Source organism: Eretmochelys imbricata, chromosome 4, assembly GCF_965152235.1.
Source record: "Eretmochelys imbricata isolate rEreImb1 chromosome 4, rEreImb1.hap1, whole genome shotgun sequence".
Taxonomy (NCBI): domain Eukaryota; kingdom Metazoa; phylum Chordata; order Testudines; family Cheloniidae; genus Eretmochelys; species Eretmochelys imbricata.
Window position 1 is genome coordinate 55,712,733 of NC_135575.1, and position 21,312 is coordinate 55,734,044.

Below are 21,312 nucleotides of genomic sequence, written 5' to 3' on the forward strand. Positions count from 1 at the left end.
TACTAACTGGTAATAATATTTTTGTGTAGTTCAGAACCATTATTAATGACCAAGATCTTATATCGGTGTGCTAGGAAACAGAAAACTATCATTTCCTAAATTTTATAAATGGAGTACCTGAAAAAGTGCCCAAGGTCATTCCAGGCAGAGGTAGGAGAAGAAACTGGGTTGCTAATGTGACAGAGCCACATCCGCTGTATCACACTGCCTTTTAAAATAATGCCAGGTTTCAGAGTAACAGCCGTGTTAGTCTGTATTCGCAAAAAGAAAAGGAGGACTTGGGGCACCTTAGAGACTAACTAATTTAATTGAGCATAAGCTTTTGGGAGCTAGAGCTCAGATAAATTGGTTAGTCTCTAAGGTGCCACAAGTACTCCTTTTCTTTTTGCCTTTTAAAATGAATGTGCCAAATCTATAAGCTGAAACCCATTGCTGTCACCACTAGACACCAATTTGCTGCTCCCTGAGCTAAGAATAAGAACCCAGGTGTCCAGATAGTGAACATCCCATAACTTCCAAAGTTTGTGTTCCATTCTAATGATTCTTCCTCCACACAGAGGACCACTGCCTACTTCTACTAGTTACTCCTTGAGCTTAAGTGAAAGAGGTGAAGCGAAGGTCCTTGGTACAAACCCATGCAGGGAAAATGGTAACAACGACAGTTCTAGTACATATACACAAATTGACAGAATTACGATTCTACAGACAGGACACACCATAATTATATTTAACTTCCCAGTGTTTGATTTTGCAACGTTTTTAGTGTAGATTTAGTAAATAAATAAAACAAGCCAGCCTCCTCCCCCTCCCTTAAAATTGCACGTATTGCGTGATTCCTGCAAGACTCAGAGCAGCTAATGAATTACAGAGCCTTTCCTCCAGAGGTCTCCAGTTGAAAGCTCAGTAGGGATTAACTGCTACCCTGGAGATAGAGGATTTCCCGCACTGGAGCTGTGAAGGCTCGTGCCCTTTCACTAGCACTAGCTTAACACTCCTTTCAAAGCTGAAAGGCATGGTTACACCCCCCTTGTTTGCAAATGAGTTTATTAAATGTGCACAGGTCAAATCGCTGCACAAAACTCGCCACCTGTGCCCTGGGGATAGCTCAGTGGTTTGAGCATTGGCCTGCTAAACCCACGGTTGTCTGCCCTGGCACCGCCTTAGTGGGGAGGGCAGCGGGGGCACCGCCTCTCTGCCCCCCTCTGACTTCTCAAGGGGTTGTTCCCTCTTTGCTCCGCCACCCCTTTTTTCCTGAGGGCCAACTCTTGCCTCAACTGCGGGCTGCTCTGCCGGAAAGCCGCCTGGTTGGGGCGCAGGGCCGGGGAAGAGGCCGAAGCAGCCCGTCCTGGTGAGGCATGCCCGGGAGCCCCGTCTGCAGCGCTCCAACCGGGAAGGGGACACCATTGGGCTGTGCAGGGGGGAGGGGACTCTGTATAGACGGGTTGCACCTTTTCCTTCCCCTTTAGGGACTGATAAACAGCTGGCTGTACAGCAGTGCCAGCCCAGGACGCCGACGGGCTTGTTAACCTCCCAGCCTTCAGGTCCCTGGCTGCCCCCGCCGCCGCCGCCGCCGTAGGTTTCTTTTCTTTGCAAACCGAACAGCCTGACAGGGCGCAGAAGGAAGATTCCCTGCTGCCGTTCCTGGATTAGCCCCAGTCTCCGTCAGTCACAGCTCGAGCGACTGAGTCGCGCTGAGGCTCCCCTAGCCTCCCTCCCTTTCGTAACAACCGAAAGTAAAAGAGGCCGGGGCGGGCTGCGGGGGGAAGGTGATTTGCTGTCATTGGTCGCAGCTCTCTCCACCGGTGCTGTCTCTGCGGCCACGTTCCCAGGCTTGTGAGTACTTTGCAAACGTCAGCAACATTGTGTTTCTTTGCTTTCAGATCATTAGATCTTTGTTGTCGAAAGAAGGACTGTGGTCTGCTTCACTTTTCGGGGTAATCTAATCAGTAGTTTCCAGTCCTGCATTTGCCTCTGATTGCCCCACCGGTTCTTTATAATTGTGCAGTCACCTTGCTGCTGTGGGAAAGACTTACGCAAACAAGGAAAATCAACTGTAGTCAGTGAATGTAACTATGCAGAAAATAGTGCAAAATACACAAAGTAAACGTTGTGAGCGGACGATAAGGAAGTTCCAGTAGTCTTGGGAGCTACTTCTAGCAATGATGGGTTAAATAGAGACAGAAGTGCAGGGTTTTTTAATTGACGGCATCTCTTTAAATCAGGGTCTTGAAATAGCTTAATGACAAGGTGTAATTAAACATCAAGATGTATTACCATAGGACCCTACAACCTAGATGAAGTCCCATTGAAGTAAAGGGTGCTGGGGCATGCTAGCTCTTTCCAGTGTTAGGACTGTGCTCTTAACGGACCACTATGCTAGATGGGGCAAATGCATTCGTAGTTCTGCTCTTTAAAAAAATGCCTGTTGTATTTTCCATATAAAGATAGTCAAATGGCATGGGTCGCCTTGTTTATGCCTGCAAAATTACTTGGATAAAATCCACAAAAGCAAGAAAATTCACCATATTGTGCCCAGGAAGTGTCTTTGAGGGGATCTCTTCCTCTGTCTCTAGCCTGCATACCTATGCCTGGTTCTTTTAAGATATATTTTAATATGGATTACAATGTCAAATACGGTGGAACATGCTAGTAGTTCTTTGTTATAATAATCAGCTTGTGTTATGTGAATACCTGTCAAATGATCAGCAACGTGGCAGCCCCTTTGGCCATTATTTACGTTTCCCTGTATTTACATGTGTCCATTTATTTGCCTCATGCAGGACAGGTGAAATAAATACAAAAGTGATCCCTTTTCATTTTGCCCTAAAATAAGGAGACACTCGATATTATAGTGCAATTAGAATTTAATATAAGGAAATATTCTTTACACAGCAGTAACGTTGACCCATGGAATACACTCCCTTGAGAGGTTGTTGACACAAATGTTTTGGCTCGATTTTAAAATAGTTGGGAATAATTTAATTTATAATAAATAATAATTTATAGGACTATTAATGACATTTTAACCATGCAAACTAAAAGAACAGATGGAAGCAACTCTCATGCTTTGAGGTATAAACTGATAGCGTGTTGGGATTCAGATGGGATTTCCTATGATCTACACTGTGCATTCTGACGTTCACTAGCATTGCTCTGAAGTATTGGACATAAAATGGTCAGACTTTGGTGTAGCAGTGTACTATAAATAACTTAGACTCTGAGATGTCTCCTCCCTCTTCATTTGGCAGTCAGCTGGCTTTGTGAGAAGATATGCAAACAAATCTTGAAGCTGTTCAGCAATTAATTTTATGCCAAACTTTAGAACCCTGCCACTTCAACATCCAAAACACTTATAAGTCTTCAGTTTGTTCTGTGTTGACTGCTCCCCTCTACTACATGGTATGGAGAATGAAAACATGGAAAAGGAAGTAGGAGCTGTGCTGAACAGAAGCCTGGCTATGCTGCAGCATTTTCTTTTTCTCAATTTCATCTATCTCTAGTACTTCTATGTTTATAATTATGGAACTCAGCTTCATGGAGCCTGGGTATTGTGGCAGGGGGAAGAGGAGCCAAGGAAAAGCTGCCCCCTGCCCCCGACATGGCATATTGTCCTGTTGAATTTAGGGTTGCCTACTCTCTAATCACACAAACCCAAACACCCTTGCCTCGCCCCTTCTGAGGTCCCACCCTGCTCACTCCATCCCCCACTCAATCGCTTGCTTTCCCCCATCCTCCCTCACTTTCACTGGGCTGGGGCAGGGGGGTGGGGTGCGGGAGGGAGTGTGGGCTCTGGGCTGGGAGGTGGGGCTGAGGGGTTTGGAATGTGGGAAGGGGCTCCGGGCTGAGCCTGGGTCAAGGGTTTGGGATGCAGGAAGGGGTGCGGGGTGCAAGCTCTGGTAGGGAGTTTGGGTGCTGAAGGGGACTCAGGGCTGGGATTGGGGGGCGGGTGAGGGCTTTGGGAGGGAGTTTGGGTGCGGGAGGGGATGAGGGCTCTGGATGCAGGAGAGAGCTCCAATCTGGGGTTGGGGTGCAGGAGAGGTGCGGGGTGCAGGCTGCAGCTGGGAGGTGCTTACCTTGGGTGGCTCCTGGTCGGTGGCACAGCAGGGCTTAGGCAGACTCCCTGCATGCCATGGCCTCACGCTGCTCCCAGAAGTGGCTGGCACATCCCTGTGGCCCCAGGGAACTCCATGCACTGCCCACGTTCACATGCACCGCCTCCGCAGCTCCCATTGGCTGCAGTTCCCGGCCAACGGGAGCCAGGGAGTTGGCACTGCGGGGGAGGCAGAGTGCGGAGCCACCTGCTTTCAGGAGTGGCATGAGGGCAGGGTAGGCAGGGAACCTGCCTTAGCCCCGCTGCGTTGTCGGAGTGTCAGTGTGTAAAATCTCCTGGTTTGGCTTTAGTAGCCTCCAGGAGATAGGGTGAGAAATCGGGAGGGTTGGCAATGCTAGTTGAACTTGTGTTGCAAAATGCATCTAAATTAGTGCTTCTCAGAGACACTGTGTAGGGAATATGGGTGTTTAGATTTCAGGGCGTGTCAGGGTTTCCTCCCTCTGAACTCTGGGGTACAGATGTGGGGACCCGCATGAAAGACCCCATAAACTTATTTCTACCAGCTTAGGTTAAAACTTCCCCAAGGCACAAATCTTTCCTTGTCCTTGGATAAGTACTGCTGCCACCACCAAGAAAGTTAGACAAAGATTCAGGAAAAGGACCACTTGGAGATCCTGTTTCCCCAAAATATCCCCCAAGCCCATTCACCCCCTTTCCTGGGGAGGCTTGAGAATAATCTACCAACCAGAGAGGTAAACAAGGTGAGCACAGACCAGACCCTTTGGTTTTTAGGACACTAAAAACCAATCAAATTCTTAAAAAACCAGACTTTATTGTAAAGAGAAAAAAAAAGAGTAAAAGAAGCACCTCTGTAAAATCAGGATGGAAGGTAACTTTACAGGGTGATAAGATTCCAAACACAGAGGATTCCCCTCTAGGCAAAACTTTAAAGTTACAAAAAAACAGGGATAACTCTCCCTCTAAGCATAGGGAAAATTCACAAGCTAAACCAAAAGATAAACTAACGCATTCTCTTGCTATACTTACAGTTTGTAAACTTAGAGGCTTATTCCAGGTATGGTTTTAGGAGAGGTGGTTTTTTTTTTTTTTTTTTTCTGCCTGGTCCCTCTCTTTGTCCCGAGAGAACGCAAAGAAAAGCCTTCCCCCACAGATTTGAAAGTATCTTCTTCCCTTATTGGTCCTTTTGGTCAGGTGCCAACCAGGTTATCTGAGCTTCTTAACCCTTTACAGGTAAAGGAGGGATTTTATGCTACCCTTAGCTGTATGTTTATGACGGGGGGGGGGATATCTGGCAAGGCAGAACCAGGGCTGCCAACTCTTGTGATTTTGGCTGGCGCCAGAGCCAATCTAGTAGTGATGTGAGAAGCTCCAGCCATCCCATGAATTTCAACTCTGTCTTGGGGAAACCCCCCCTCTGATGGGCTGCTTTCCCCACTGCCCTGTCTCAGGGGGAACAGTGGCTCTGCAGGCATGTTGCAGGAAGCAAGCAGGACTGTCCCCCTCACCACCATTTTCACAGAAGGGGAGGGGAGAAAAAGAGGGAGCATAAAAAGCCCAACAGCTCAGAATGGCACTGCTCCCGCCGCCCCATCTTCTTTTGTGAACGGTGGGGCAGTTCCTCTGCTTCTCAACTCTCCCTCCCTTGCTACACCAGACATAGGAAGGAACAGAAGGGGGAGAAGAGCTCACCCCAGGCCTGGGAGAGTAGGAAGAAGCTTCCTAGGAGCTGTAGGAGGGGCAGGGATGAGGCAGCAAGGCAGAAGTGGGGGTGAGAACTCCTGCAGCAGGGACCAAATGCTGAATACCTTTGGGAGCACTGGCAATGCTAATTGTCAATACACACAATGGGGATGGGCAGGAAGAGGTCAAAAATCAAGACAGACCAAAACACATTAAAATAATCTCATTTGGGTGAGTGGGTGGGGTCTTGCTCATGATTGTTTAACACTTGAGACAGGCAATACTTGGATTGTGCCTGTTCATTTACTCTGTAAAATAATGAACATATTATTTGTTTATTTAAAAAAAAGATTCTGCTCTTGTGAATTTCAGCAGATTGCATGCTCACAAGAATAGACCAGACATGCAAGAGCTGAGGGCAAAAGAGGCTTAATTTAACAACAAATAAAATTCTGACGCACAGTGTCTACAGAGACCAAGTACAATGTCATTGCAAATTAAAATAATACAAAACAAGGAAAATAATGTTACACTAACGCATACTAACAAGGATATTTTAGTGTACAGAGCAATGTATATATATTTATATATGGTTGGGCAGTTCTGCTTCTTGTTTTTTCTATCCAGTCGTATATTTGGTTGGTCTATTATCTGAGCCATGGATTCTCTACTTGGTATGTTTCAGAGTAGCAGCCGTGTTAGTCTGTATTCGCAAAAAGAAAAGGAGTACTTGTGGCACCTTACAGTTAGTCTCTAAGGTGCCACAAGGACTCCTTTTCTTTCTACTTGGTATGATGACTTCGTCTATAAGAAATCACCACTATTCCTGCCAGGCATAATGAGTCTTATTTAAAACTCATCAAAGTTGGACCCAGACCTGTAGCTGCCTTCCTAATTTTTCGCACAAGCCAGCTGACTTTAGGAGATTTCAGAGAATGGAAGCATATGCTCCGCCAAAACAAATGAAACCACCATCACTGATGTCAAAAACTGAGGCAGTAAGCCTTAGCTAGAATTAATAAGAATACTGAAATGATTATTTCAAAAATTTTAGCAGCAGATATGAGAATTACTGATTTGAAAAATACAATTGAGAAATATTAATGTGTTATAATGAATGGTTTATATAACTAATAACATCTCTTAGGCCAATATCCTCCACATTGTGTTTACAAACAAGCGGAAAGCCCCTCTTGTTAAGACCTCTAACTCCAGGGCCATTGCTTCACTCCTGTTTCAGCCCTGCTCGTAGCAGAATAGTAAAAATAAACAATAAAGCCATGAGTTCTTGTGGCTTAAAGAGCCAGAAGAAACAGGGGTCTTGACCTGTATGCGCACTCCTTCAGGTTTCTCCATATCCTTGAGGGCTCAACAACAACAACCCAAGTTCAACAAATGCTACAAGGACTATTCATATGCAAGTGAAAAAATAATTATATTCTACAAGGAAAGCACTCCTTTGGACAGCATGGAGGACAAGGTTGTAGGGTTGAAAAAAATTAGTGTGAGATGAAAGACATTTCTACCAAAAATTTAAGGCATGTCTTATCTGTAGTATTCCCTGATCCTGCAGACACTTAAGCATGTATGCCACTGTAAACATCTGACTAGTCCATAAAGTCAGTGGGACTACTCACATGGTTAAAGTTACGCATGTGTTTTTAGGACCAGCACTTTTTAATTTGGTGCCCCAGATGAATTGGCTGCTCCTTTCTTTCCTGCCTGGGGCTGGGCTCCCGTGCTGGACCTGCAGTTCATTTCTCTCCCTTTCTGCCTCCTAGGCTCTCTGGACTGGAATGACTGCTATTTCTGTTCTCTGCGCAACACATGGATTTCCTAGATGGATGGCTGCACCAATAGAGAGGTGGTCATCAGAAATAGAGCACTCACTTGCTACATTACAAAATGTGGAAATTAAAAGGTCAGCATATTTTCAGCAGCATTAAGGAAGGAATGGATGCTCAAATTAGGTGCAAAACTGATTACTGAATGAAAATTATCTAAGCTATTATATGACATACAATTCTAAAAGGTCAGCCAGATGTGGCCTTAAATAAAAGGGGCTATTTTATCACATTTTACTCCAGCTAAGTCACTGGTTGACATTAAGCATAGACCCAGACTTCTGGAAAATATTAGTTATTTGGCTGCCAAACAGTTGTAACTCGGCACTGGAGAGTTCAAAAATCTAGGAAATTTTATGGAATATAATTTTTATATATTTATATATTTCAGTATACTGACATTTTACAAGAATAGATGGTTACGTGTGAGGGAAAGTTACTCACATGTGAGCCTTTCACTACAGAGAAAATGTGCACTAACTTATTGTAGTCTCAAACAATGCATTTTATCAATAAAATTAGCTATGCAGCCTCCTTTGTAGGAACAGCATTCCATCAGGTCTCTTAGAACAGGTTTTACTTAGAATAGAATAAGGTTGATCAAATTTTGCACCTACTAACCTTGATTAGATTAATGTTCCACTAGCATAAATAATGCTATTTGTAAAGTGACATATTTGGACTTTGACTAAGTTGTCCAACAGTTGACTAATGCAAAGGCAAGAGACCTATCTCAATTAGTGATGCGGGTGAAAACACTGGCTGTCAAGAACAGGAAAAATTGATTTGTTTGAAAGAAAAGCATGTGCTGTGCAGCTTGGTTACTAATATAAACTTGCAAATTCTAGCAAACTCAAGTTTTTCCTTGTGACTTCCCTATTCAAAATCTGTTTGTCTGAAAGATCCACAACTTCTGATTCTGGACTCTTCAGTAAACTGAAGATTTGTCCAAATTGAAATAGGCTTCGCGACTTTTTCACATTAGCCTTGATTGTGTGTGTATATTTCCATACGTGGACCTGTTTCTTTCACATGCTGTAGAAGATGGAAGAAGCTAAAGTAAATGGGTAGCAACAGGAATCCGAGATTGTTTGTACAAAGGCCTTGCCATCATGTTGTAGGAGTAATATGCTTGGCAGATTCCCAGATTGTACTCCTGGACCAAATACCTGAAGAGGTTCTGCAACATTTGAAAAGTACTTTTCCAACATCTGGTCTAAGTGTGTTGCTTGTTTTTAGAATACAGTCAAATGCTGTAACAATGCTATCATCACTAACATTGCTACTTTTGATCCAAGAAGTTTGCAGCAGCATATATTGGTTTGTAAACAAATTCCTCCCGTCTGCGAAATAAAATCCTTCACTTTTACTTCTTTGTGACATGTGAGTGGAGATGCACTTATTCTCAAAAACAGTAAACTTTATCTTTGCCATAAATTGAGGAATGTCTGACAAAATTACTTTGTCTGATTCAGATACAGGGATTGCAGAAGCAGTTGGATGTAGAATCTTCAGAGAGTTCTGCAGGTGAACACAGATGATATGACAGTGTGTCATACCCTTTTAAATACTTTAAGATTTTCAGTTATCACTGTTTCTTGAAAAGATTCTTTGTTTTTAATAAACTGTCAAATGACATCACATTTCCCTATTTTGTTTTGCTGGAAAGTTTCAGTGTTACCATTTTTATCCTTATCATGGTTTTCATCCTACTACTTCTTAAAGACAGCAGCTACAATATGAGTAGTTTAAATTTATTTTATAACTTCTTTTGCTCTTGTAAAGATGTTTTCCAATATGCCAACCTTCATAAAGTCATTAAGAAGCAGGTTTAGGCCACAGGAAGCACAGCCTCTTGCAGTAGTATGTGGATATTTGTCCATTATAATATCCCTTGCTGCTTTCATATTAGTGGCATTATCAGTCATCAGAACAAATACTTTCCCACTTCCAATCTTCTTTAGTACTTCACATATTTCACTAATATACTCTGTAGTTTGTCGGTTCTCAGTAGTATATACCTCAAATAGTATTCATCACCATGTATTTTTTGAAAGCTTTCCCGGCCCCATTTTGGGCTTATGTCCTGCCCTCCATTCCCGTGTCTGTTGGTGTTGAGGTTTGGCACCACCGCCATTTTGAACTTTTTAAAGAAAAATTATTTTTATGTTTGAATAGGGGGAATGTTGCGTGCTTGTGCTTTGATATGTTTGGTTGATTGTTTAGAGAAAAAGTTTGAAAGAATAGAAAGAGGGGCCTTAAAGATTAAAAAAAAAAAAGATTTGGTTAGGTTTAGAGGACAAAAGGAAAGAAAGGTTATTAAACAAAAGAGAGTGTTTGGTTAGGTTTAGTAAGGTCAGATGATTTTAAAGGACTAGTCTGGCATGTTATTAAAGAATCAAAATTTTTTGAAATAAATGTAACATGTTTATTAAATATAAAGTTAGGTTAAAAAAGAACACAGAGCAGAAAAAAGTGAATTTTATAAAGCAGAAACTGTTTAGTAAGCACATGGTAAAAATTATAAAGGCAGGTTAATAAAGAAACATTTTAAAACTTGAAAATATTAAATATAAAGGTAGGTTAAGAAAAGAGAATTTTAAAATATTAAATAGGTTAAAAGAGCACTTGGCAGTAAAAAGGGAATTTTATAAAGCAGAGACTGTTTAGTAAGCATATGGTAAAAATATAAAGGTCGGTTAATAGGAAAGCATTTAAAATTTGAAATATAAGGATAGGTTAAGAAAAGAGGATTTAAAAATATTAAATAAAAGAAACATTTTAAGATGGCAGAAAAGAAAGCCCCTTTGCAAAGGGCAAAGATAGGTAGCACGTGGTTGAGTCAGAGAGAGATCTTACCCTTGTGACTGTTCCTGTGGAAAGAGAGAGATGCCAAGGCTTAAAACCACTCAGGTTAGTTATCTCCGCCTTTGGGTCGGACCAATCAGATGCTGTTCTACAGCTGTGTCATAGAATACATTTTCCTGAACCAATCCTATAGTCCCAAGATTTTTAAACAAGAACCATCTTCCTCCCCTCCCCTCACTACTTCTCCTTTAACTGCCTTCTGTTAGATGTCCAGAACGTAGAGATAAGAAGTTTTGTTCCTTTTCAAATTTTTGAACAAAAGCAAGTAAAAGTTATATTAAGTTTTGTAAAGAAATAAAGCTTTATTTTATAATCATTTAAAAAGACAAGCCTATTTGAAGAAACAGCCCTTTATTTATAGGTGTTTTAATAAAAAAATGAGCATGCAGAAATACCGCAGGGTTAAACTACAGACCACCAGTTTATCAAAGTAATTTATAGTAATAAAAAAATTTCCCCTATGCTTTTGCTAGCATTGGTTATTTTTTAGTGAGGACAGTTTGAAGCAGCCTTTCAAAGTTAGTGGATTAGAAAAGAAGACCGCTTTGCAAGACAAGCCTATCTGAAGAAATATCCCTCCATTTAACACTTTTACAGGTGTGTTCCAATAAAAAATGAGCATGCAGAAGCATCCCAGGGTTAAACCCACAAACCCTTACTAACAAATAGGGTTTAAAAGCTTTTCCCTATGCTTTTAATGAGGACAATTTGAAGCTGCAGCAAAAACAGCATCTTTGAGCCAGTGGATCAGAGATAAGAAGATTGCTTCTTTCCCTACTTTTTAACCAATAGAGGTGAAAGTTATCTTAACCTTTGTAAAGGAATAAACACTTTAAAAGACAAGCCAATTTGAAGTAACAACCCTCCATTTCGCACTTCTACATATGCATTTCAATAATAAGTTAGTGTCAAGGTTCCTCCCCCACTCTGAACTCTAGGGTACAGATGTGGGGACCTGCATGAAAAACCTCCTAAGCTTATCTTTACCAGCTTAGGTCAAAACTTCCCCAAGGTACAAAGTATTCCACCCGTGGTCCTTGGAATGGCCGCTACCACCACCAAACTAATACTGGTTACTGGGGAAGAGCTGTTTGGACGCGTCTTTCCCCCCAAAATACTTCCCAAAACCCTGCACCCCACTTCCTGGACAAGGTTTGGTAAAAAGCCTCACCAATTTGCCTAGGTGACTACAGACCCAGACCCTTGGATCTTAAGAACAATGAACAATCCTCCCAACACTTGCACCCCCCCTTTCCTGGGAAATGTTGGATAAAAAGCCTCACCAATTTGCATAGGTGACCACAGACCCAAACCCTTGGATCTGAGAACAATGAAAAAGCATTCAGTTTTTTACAAGAAAACTTTTAATAGAAAATAGAAGTAAATAGAAATAAAGAAATCCCCCCTGTAAAATCAGGATGGTAGATATCTTACAGGGTAATTAGATTCAAAAACATAGAGAACCCCTCTAGGCAAAACCTTAAGTTACAAAAAAGATACACAGACAGAAATAGTTATTCTATTCAGCACAATTCTTTTCTCAGCCATTTAAAGAAATCATAATCTAACACATACCTAGCTAGATTACTTACTAAAAGTTCTAAGACTCCATTCCTGGTCTATCCCTGGCCAAGCACAGCATACAGACAGACACAGACCCTTTGTTTCTCTCCCTCCTCCCAGCTTTTGAAAGTATCTTGTCTCCTCATTGGTCATTTTGGTCAGGTGCCAGCGAGGTTACCTTTAGCTTCTTAACCCTTTACAGGTGAGAGGAGCTTTCCCCTGGCCAGGAGGAATTTCAAAGGTGTTTACCCTTCCCCTTATATTTATGACACGCCCCCCAAATCTCAGCTAGGGTGAAACACTGGCTGGGATTTCTTCCTGGAGCTCTAGGAAAAACAGAGTTAATAAGACACATGCATCTCTAAATATACTACCAAGTACATAAAGACTAACAATATTTTCCACATCTTAAGGACGATTTTAACCAGTTGATTCTGGGAAACTTTCACGGGAGAGTGCATCAGCCACTTTGTTAGAAGCTCCTGAGATGTGTTGGATGTCGAAATCAAAATCTTGGAGAGCTAAACTCCACCGAAGAAGTTTTTTGTTAGTTTCTTTGACGGTGTGAAGCCACTTCAGTGCAGCATGGTCGGTTTGCAGGTGGAAACGCCGTCCCCAAACATATGGGCGTAGCTTTTCCAGAGCGTAGACAATGGCATAACATTCTTTTTCAGTGACTGACCAGTTGCTTTCCCTCTCAGACAGTTTTTTGCTGAGAAACACTACAGGGTGGAATTCTTGATCAGGTCCTTTCTGCATTAAAACTGCTCCCACACCACGCTCGGATGCATCTGTGGTTACTAGGAACGGTTTGTCAAAGTCTGGGGCCCTTAGTACAGGGTCAGACATGAGTGTCGCTTTAAGCTTGTTAAAGGCCTTCTGACACTTTCCGGTCCACTGAACAGCATTTGGCTGTTTCTTTTTGGTTAGGTCTGTCAGTGGGGCAGCGATTTGGCTGTAGTGCGGTACAAATCGTCTGTAATAACCAGCCAAGCCTAAGAAGGATTGAACCTGTTTCTTTGACTTTGGGACAGGCCACTTTTGGATAGCATCCACTTTGGCCTGTAGGGGGCTGATAGTTCCTTGACCCACCTGGTGTCCAAGGTAAGTCACTCTGTTTAGGCCTATTTGACACTTCTTAGCCTTAACAGTTAGTCCTGCCTCCCTTATGCGCTCAAGGACTTTTTGTAGATGTTCCAGGTGGTCTGCCCAGGAATCCGAAAATATGGCCACATCATCAAGGTAGGCGACTGCATATTCTCCTAATCCCGCTAGGAGACCATCTACAAGTCTTTGGAAAGTGGCGGGTGCATTTCGCAGCCCGAAAGGGAGTACATTAAATTCATACAGCCCGAGATGTGTGATGAAGGCTGACCTTTCCTTGGCAGATTCATCTAGCGGTACCTGCCAGTACCCCTTTGTTAAGTCCAAGGTAGAGATGAACTGGGCCCGTCCCAGTTTCTCTAACAGTTCATCTGTGCGTGGCATTGGATAGTTGTCTGGGCGAGTTACAGCATTTAGCTTACGGTAGTCCACGCAAAAACGTATTTCCCCATCTGGTTTGGGAACTAGAACCACTGGAGATGCCCATGCACTTTCAGAGGGGCGGATTACACCCATCTGTAACATATCCTGGATCTCCCGTTCTATAGCAGTTTTAGCTTGAGGAGACACCCGGTAAGGTTGGACCCTAATTGGGTGAGCATTACCTGTGTCAATGGAGTGGTATGCCCGTTCAGTCAGTCCTGGGGTGGCTGAGAACGTTGGCGCGTAGCTAGTGCACAGCTCCTGGATCTGCTGTCGCTGCATACGCCCAAGGGTCATGGAGAGGTTCACCTCTTCCACACCACCAGCACATTTCCCTTCGTAGTAGACACCTTCAGGCCACTCAGCATCATCTTCTCCCTGGGCTGTAAACTGACAAACCTTTAATTCTCTGGAATAAAAGGGCTTTAGAGAATTAATATGGTACACCTTAGGCTTTCGGTTGGAGGTGGGGAATGCTATGAGATAATTAACAGCTCCCAGGCGCTCCTGGACCGTGAATGGCCCTTCCCACGATGCTTCCATTTTATGGGCCTGGAGCGCCCTTAAGACCATGACCTGGTCTCCTACTTTGAAGGAACGCTCTCTGGCATGTTTATCATACCAGGCTTTTTGCTCTTTTTGAGCATCCTGTAAGTTTTCTTTAGCAAGGGCTAAAGAGGTTCGGAGGGTGTTTTGTAGGTTGGTTACAAAGTCCAGAATGTTAGTTCCTGGAGAAGGTGTAAATCCCTCCCATTGCTGCTTCACCAACTGCAATGGCCCCTTAACCTCACGGCCATATACAAGTTCAAATGGGGAAAACCCTAAACTGGGATGTGGTACAGCTCTGTAGGCAAAGAGCAACTGCTGCAACACTAGGTCCCAATCATTGGAGTGCTCATTTACGAATTTACGTATCATGGCCCCCAAAGTTCCATTAAACTTCTCCACCATGCCATTTGTTTGATGGTGGTAAGGAGTGGCAACCAAGTGATTTACCCCATGAGCTTCCCAAAGGTTTTTCATAGTTCCTGCCAGGAAATTAGTCCCTGCATCTGTGAGGATGTCGGAGGGCCAACCTACCCTGGCAAAAATGTCTGCTAGTGCCTGGCATACACTTTTAGCCCTGGTGTTGCTTAGAGCTACTGCTTCCGGCCATCGGGTGGCAAAATCCATGAAAGTCAGTATGTACTGCTTTCCTCTGGCTGTCTTTTTCGGAAAAGGACCCAGAATATCCACAGCTACTCGCTGAAATGGAACTTCAATGATGGGGAGTGGTTGTAGAGGGGCTTTGACCTGGTCTTGGGGTTTTCCCACTCTTTGGCACACCTCACAAGACTGGACATAGGTAGAAACATCCTTGCCCATTCCCTCCCAGTGGAATGACCCCCCCAAACGGTCTTTGGTCCTGTTCACCCCAGCATGGCCACTAGGGTGATCGTGGGCTAAGCTCAAGAGCTTGGCCCGGTATTTAGTTGGAACTACCAACTGTCTCTGAGGATGCCAGTCTTCCTGGTGTCCACCAGAAAGAGTTTCCTTGTATAAAAGTCCTCTTTCTACAACAAACCTGGATCGATTAGAAGAGCTGAGAGGCGGTGGGTTGCTCCGTGCCGCTGTCCAAGCTCTCTGGAGGCTTTCATCTGCTTCCTGTTCGGTCTGGAACTGTTCCCTTGATGCTGGAGACATCAGTCCCTCATTGGATTGTGGACCTAGGCTTGGTCCCTCTGGAAGCAATATAGGGGATGGAGCTGTTTCTGTTGACTGTGAACCGCTCTCCGCTGGTGCACTATGTTGGGATTCAGGCTCCGGCTGAGCCTCTTGTGTAGGGTTATCGGCTGCTGCCAGTTCAGGTTCAGTGGGGCCCTCTGGTGTTGAGGTTGCAAGTACTGGATTCAGTGCTGACACAGGGTCTGGTGTTGGTTGTTCGGCTGGTTCCGGTTCTGGGACTGGTTCCGTCTGGGTCTCTGGGACTGGATCCACTACTGCTGTTGCAGACATTGGCCTAAGGTCCAGGTCCATCACCTCTGACTGGGTCCTGATAGCAGTTTCCGGAACAGAGCTAGGCCTCACGGCTTGTTTAGCCTGGCTGCGGGTGACCGTTCCCACCCTCTTGGCCTGCTTCACATGATTGGCCAAGTCTTCCCCCAACAGCATGGGGATGGGATAATCATCATAGACTGCAAAAGTCCACATTCCTGACCAGCCCTTGTACTGGACAGGCAACTTGGCTGTAGGCAAATTGAAAGAGTTGGACTTGAAGGGTTGAATCGTCACTTGGATCTCTGGGTTGATTAAATTGGGGTCCACTAAGGAAGCATGGATAGCTGACACTTGTGCTCCGGTGTCCCTCCACGCGGTGACCTTCTTCCCGCCCACACTCACAGTTTCCCTCCGCTCTAAGGGTATCTGGGAAGTATCTGGGCCTGTGGACCTCTGGTGTGATTCCGGTGCAATGAACTGTAATCTGTTGGGGTTCTTGGGGCAGTTGGCCTTTACATGCCCCAGCTCGTTACATTTAAAACATCGTCCAGCTGACGGGTCACTGGGGCGAGGAGGGTTGCTGGAGAACGGGGTGGCAGGACGATAAGGGGTCTGGAGGGTTCTTTGGGAGGTAGGTGGGGCCTTGGGCGGCCCCCGGTAATAGGGTGTGGTCTGGGGTGGTCCCTTCTGGTCTCCGCTCCAACTGCGACCAGTTTTCTTCTTCTCTGCCACCTCCACCCATCTGGCTCCAATCTCTCCTGCCTCGATTACAGTTTTGGGTTTCCCATCTAGGATGTATCTTTCTATTTCCTCAGGAACACCCTCTAAGAACTGTTCCATTTGCATTAGGAAGGGCAAATTTACTGGAGATTCAACACTTGCTCCTGATATCCAGGCATCCCAATGTTTCACAATGTGGTAGGCATGTCGGGTAAATGACATGTCTGGTTTCCACCTTAGGGCTCTGAACCTCCGACGAGACTGCTCGGGTGTTATCCCCATTCTGACTCTCGCCTTGGATTTAAACAGTTCATACTTGTTCATGTGTTCTTTAGGCATTTCAGCTGCCACCTCAGCTAAGGGTCCACTGAGCTGCGGCCTCAGCTCTACCATGTACTGGTCAGTAGAGAGGTTGTATCCAAGGCAGGCCCTTTCGAAGTTTTCTAGGAAGGCCTCAGTATCATCGCCTGCCTTGTAGGTGGGGAACTTTCTGGGATGGGAAGTGGTACTTGGAGAAGGATTACTAGGGTTTGTTGGGATATTCTGCTGAGCCTTTATCTTCTCCATCTCCTCCACATACTTCCTCTCTTTTTCCTTCTCCTCCAGTTCTTTGTCCCTCGCTTCCATAGCTCTCCTGTGAGCAGCCGCTTGGTGTTGTTCTGCCTCCCTTTCTTGTTCCTTCTTCAGCCGCATGAGTTCTATCTGTCTTTCATGTTCCCTTTGTCTTTCCTCAGCCTGAAATTTGGCTAATTCCAGCTGTAGTCGAGCTGAGGATTTGGTCATTCTAACCTCTCTGTTTTTAACTAACTTTACACCCGAGGTTTAGAAATAAACAAACAAAACTTGGCTGTAAAATTTTGCTGTGCTGGAATAGAATACCTATTCTCTGATAGTGATTGTCAGCCTACAGAAAAAGACAATTCCCTTGTCTCTGTTCTGGGCCCAACTTAAAGCAAAAAACCTCCAAACTACTTGGAAACCTGCTTACCCAGCCCAAAGAAAAAGCAAATGGGTAGAACACACACCCCCTATTTACTTTTAGGAAGAAAAGAAAAAAAAAAAACCTCTGGGTTGGAAGACTGTGAATTTCCCTGCAGGAGTTAAGTACCCTGCCTCCAGGCAAAGAAAACCTGCAATTCACAAGATAATCCCCTTTTGTCTCTGCTTGGCCACAAAGCAGGGAAAACCCAAGATGCTTTCAGTTTCAAAGCTGCTTCAAAGCCACAGGAAAAAAAAATTCCTTTTTAAAATCTGTATTTCTAGTTCAAAAAATCTCAACTGGATCTCAAAATGATTTCAGGTTAATCCCACCACTATGCCACCATGTCAAGGTTCCTCCCCCACTCTGAACTCTAGGGTACAGATGTGGGGACCTGCATGAAAAACCTCCTAAGCTTATCTTTACCAGCTTAGGTCAAAACTTCCCCAAGGTACAAAGTATTCCACCCGTGGTCCTTGGAATGGCCGCTACCACCACCAAACTAATACTGGTTACTGGGGAAGAGCTGTTTGGACGCGTCTTTCCCCCCAAAATACTTCCCAAAACCCTGCACCCCACTTCCTGGACAAGGTTTGGTAAAAAGCCTCACCAATTTGCCTAGGTGACTACAGACCCAGACCCTTGGATCTTAAGAACAATGAACAATCCTCCCAACACTTGCACCCCCCCTTTCCTGGGAAATGTTGGATAAAAAGCCTCACCAATTTGCATAGGTGACCACAGACCCAAACCCTTGGATCTGAGAACAATGAAAAAGCATTCAGTTTTTTACAAGAAAACTTTTAATAGAAAATAGAAGTAAATAGAAATAAAGAAATCCCCCCTGTAAAATCAGGATGGTAGATATCTTACAGGGTAATTAGATTCAAAAACATAGAGAACCCCTCTAGGCAAAACCTTAAGTTACAAAAAAGATACACAGACAGAAATAGTTATTCTATTCAGCACAATTCTTTTCTCAGCCATTTAAAGAAATCATAATCTAACACATACCTAGCTAGATTACTTACTAAAAGTTCTAAGACTCCATTCCTGGTCTATCCCTGGCCAAGCACAGCATACAGACAGACACAGACCCTTTGTTTCTCTCCCTCCTCCCAGCTTTTGAAAGTATCTTGTCTCCTCATTGGTCATTTTGGTCAGGTGCCAGCGAGGTTACCTTTAGCTTCTTAACCCTTTACAGGTGAGAGGAGCTTTCCCCTGGCCAGGAGGAATTTCAAAGGTGTTTACCCTTCCCCTTATATTTATGACAGTTAGTATGCAGAAAGCATCCCGGTGTAAAACCACGGACAAACTGTTTATAAAAGTAATTTGTCGTGATATTGTTTTCCCCCTGTGTTTTAGACTAACTTCATTTTTTAGTGAGGACAGTTTGAAGCAGCATGCTTTTGCAGGAAAGCCACTTTAGCAAAAACAGCATCTGTGAGGCAGTGGATCAGAGATAAGAAGGCAGCTTCTTCCCCCACTTTTTAACAAATACAAGTGAAAGTTATATTAAGTTTTGTAAAGGAATAAACACTCTAAAAGGAAAGCCTATATGAAGATACAGCCCTTTTTTAAACATTTTTACAGGTGTGTTTCAATAAAAAAAAAGGAGCATGCAGAAACACCCCTGAATTAAAACCACAGAACCTTAGTAACTGTTAGTTTATATTCCCCATATTCTGTAATCCACTGGACCAGAGAGAAGTTTATTTTCCTCCCCACTTTTTAACAAATCCATGTGAAAGTTATATTAAGCTTTCATTTTCTTAGGACTTTTAGATTTAAGTATGAATTTTTCTGTTGTATTATCAGAATGTCTTTGTTTTTAAATGTTTGCATCCCATGTGCTGAGACACAGGTACAGTCTCCTGTGTTTGTTTTGGGTCCATAGGTGTTATTAAAATAATACATCACAGGCTGGAGCTGTGGTTTTCTCTGCATTTTACAAACCGATAAGACTAATTAGGCTAGCCAGTGATCCATGCACCATAGTCTGCCTTAGCAATGCTCTAGGGCAGGGGTTCTCAAACTGGGGGTCGGGACCTCTGAGGGGGTCACGGGGTTATTACATGGGGGAGTCGCGAGCTGTCAGCCTCCACCCCAAGCCCCACTTTGCCTCCAGCATTTATAATGATTTAAATATATTTAAAAAATGTTTTTTAATTTATAAGGGCAGTTGCACTCAGACGCTTGCTATGTGAAAGGGATCACCAGTACAAAAGTTTGAGAACCACTGCTCTAGGGGGTCAACCCTTCCCTTTGCTTGTTGTTTTACACAGACTTCTTTCCTAACTTTTTAAACACTGGCTTCAGAGTAGCAGCCATGTTAGTCTGTATTCGCAAAAAGAAAAGGAGTACTTGTGGCACCTTAGAGACTAACCAATTTATTTGAGCATAAGCTTTTGTAAACTACAGCTCTCACTTCATTGGATGCATTCAGTGGAAAATACAGTCGGGAGATTTATATACACAGAGAACATGGAACAATGGGTGTTATCATACACACTGTAAGGAGAGTGATCCCTTAAGATGAGCTAATACCAGCAGGAGAGCGGGGGGACGGGGCGGGAGGAAGGGGAAGAAAACCTTTTGTAGTGATAAGCAAGGTTGGCCATTTCCAGTAGTTGACAAGAACGTCTGAGGAACAGTGTGTGTGTGTGGGGGGGGGGAATAAACGTGGGGAAATAGTTTTACTTTGTGTAATGACCCATCCACTCCCAGTCTCTATTCAAGCCTAAGTTAATTGTATCCAGTTTGCAAATCAATTCCAATTCAGCAGTCGCTCGTTGGAGTCTGTTTTTGAAGTCTTTTTGTTATAATATTGCTCGTTTTAGGTCTGTAATTGAGTGACCAGAGTGATTGAAGTGTTCTCCGACTGGTTTATGAATGTTATAATTCTTGACATCTGATTTGAGTCCATTTATTCTTTTACATAGAGATTGTCCAGTTTGACCAATGTACATGGCAGAGGGGCATTGCTGGCACATGATAGCATATATCACATTGGTAGATGTGAGGTGAACGAGCCTCTGATAGTGTGGCTGATGTGATTAGGCCGTATGATGGTGTCCCCTGAATAGGTATGTGGACACAGTTGGCAACGGGCTTTGTTGCAAGGATAGGTTCCTGGGTTAGTGGTTCTGTTGTGTGGTTGCTGGTGAGTATTTGCTTCAGGTTGGGGGGCTGTCTGTAAGCAAGGACTGGCCTGTCTCCCAAGATCTGTGAGAGTGATGGGTCATCCTTCAGGATAGGTTGTAGATCCTTGATGATGCGCTGGAGAGGTTTTAGTTGGGGGCTGAAGGTGATGGCTAGTGGCGTTCTGTTATTTTCTTTGTTGGGCCTGTCCTATAGTAGGTGACTTCTGGGTACTCTTCTGGCTCTGTCAATCTGTTTCTTCACTTCAGCAGGTGGGTATTGTACTTGTAAGAATGCTTGAGAGAGATCTTGTAGGTGTTTGTCTGAGGGGTTGGAGCAAATGCGGTTGTATCCTAGAGCTTGGCTGTAGACAATGGATCGTATGGTGTGATCTGGGTGAAAGCTGGAAGCATGTAGGTAGGAATAGTGGTCAGTAGGTTTCTGGTATAGGGTGGTGTTTATGTGACCATCGCTTATTAGTACCGTAGTGTCCAGGAAATGGATCTCTTGTGTGGACTGGTCCAAGCTGAGGTTGATGGTGGGATGGAAATTGTTGAAATCATGGTGGAATTCCTCAAGGGCTTCTTTTCCATGGGTCCAGATGATGAAGATGTCATTAATATAGCGCAAGTAGAGTAGGGGAGGGATACAATTAACCTAGGCTTGAATAGAGACTGGGAGTGGATGGGTCATTACAGAAAGTAAATCGATTTCCCCATGTTTATCCCCCCACCCCTTCCGTTCCTCAGACGTTCTTGTCAACTACCAGAAATGGGCCACCGTGATTATCACTACAAAAGGTTTTCTTCCCCTTCCTCCCTCCCACCCCCGTTCTCCTGCTGGTATTAGCTCATCTTAAGTGATCGCTCTCCTTACAGTGTGTATGATAACACCCATTGTTTCATGTTCTCTGTGTATATAAATCTCCCCACTGTATTTTC

The 21,312-nt window shown here is 43.9% G+C and overlaps 1 protein-coding gene across 1 annotated transcript in view; it reads left to right on the forward strand.

Annotated features, from left to right (window-relative positions):
* The first annotated feature begins 1,700 nt into the window (after positions 1-1,700).
* Positions 1,701-21,312, forward strand: part of IL15 (interleukin 15) — a 97,546-nt gene continuing 77,934 nt past the window's right edge. The window contains exon 1 of the mRNA XM_077815294.1: positions 1,701-1,833. The gene's annotated coding sequence lies outside the window, so the exon portion shown is untranslated. The remainder of the gene's footprint in view (positions 1,834-21,312) is intronic.